Here is a 1,325-nt window from a genome sequence, read left to right on the forward strand (position 1 = left end):
TCTATCTATCTATCTACCATCTATCTATCTATCTCTGTCCCTCTCAGTGTAAACAATGAGAACACCAGTTGACATCACCAAACAGATGGGGAAAATGTGCGAAAGAGAAAATTAGTCTTCTCCAGGAATGAGCCTCTAACTGGCTATCAATAACAGCCCTAAAATATATACATATGAACAACGCCAAATAAATACAATAGACTATATGTATACATTATTCATTTATTCATATGTAAATATATAACATATATATATATACATATATATAATTTTTTAAGAGGCCATGAATTTGAGAGGGAGTTAGGGAGAAGTTGAAGGAGACTAGGGGGTATACAGTGTAAACACACTACAAACATATGAAACTTTTAAATAAATTCAATATGTAAAAAATGAAAAGTGAGTGCTTATTCCCTTTGAAGCAAATCTATTTTACTTTATACTTAGTATTCTTAAATTTCAAGAGATACAGTGAATTCACACTTAAGAAGGTGGGAGACAGCACAAGTTCATAGGAGACTCGAGTGGTGGCTTCAGGCATGGCTGTACCCAAGAGCTCCCAGTGATGCCTACAGGAGCTTCTCCATTTTCAACTGTCTCACGTCTAATTTTCTCTCTGTGCATGAGCTCATCTTCTCTTCCTTTTATTCTGAAAATAGCCTCTCTTGGTTGTCAGGGATAGTGGCCGCAGGCAGTTCCTGCTTACTGTACACTTTAAGCTCCTGATACAGAAGAAAGAAAGAAAACAAAGGCTGTCTTTATTTTTCTCTAGAATATTTTTTTAAAAAACCAGAGAGGACAGTGATTGGCTGGCTGTACATCAGTCCGGATCAGATGGGGCACAGAAGCCCAACTGCTTGTCTGAACAGGGGGAATTTCCTATCTACTATTTCTAACTAGAAGTGGGTGAAAGGTTCTTTACCTGAAAGCTAGTCCTTCCTCCTTTATTTTTGTGACACCAAAGTCCCAAAAACATAAGAAGAGACTCATTACAGGCATGGAGAGAGCAGGTAGAAATAACCATCTCCAGGCTCCAGGTACTAGAACCGCAGAAGACAAAAAAACAGCTTGTTCTCTCTCACAAGCTGAGCCCACCCCCTAACTGGTAACTATGTGTCCAAGAGGGGATAACCAGGAGTGAAGCCAGGAAACTACAAAGGGCCCATGAGACTGGGGGGCAGTGGTGGGGGTGGGGCTGGATAAAGAGGAGCCGGGGTGGGAAGGCAGGAGAGCTAAGCAGAAGGTAACACTTGGTGTGAAAGAGAACAACCAGGAAGCAAGACAGGGAGGTAAGAAGCAGAGTGGGCGTGGCTGGTAGAAGATTAGCG

This window comes from Mastomys coucha, unplaced genomic scaffold, assembly GCF_008632895.1.
Source record: "Mastomys coucha isolate ucsf_1 unplaced genomic scaffold, UCSF_Mcou_1 pScaffold22, whole genome shotgun sequence".
Classification (NCBI taxonomy): domain Eukaryota; kingdom Metazoa; phylum Chordata; class Mammalia; order Rodentia; family Muridae; genus Mastomys; species Mastomys coucha.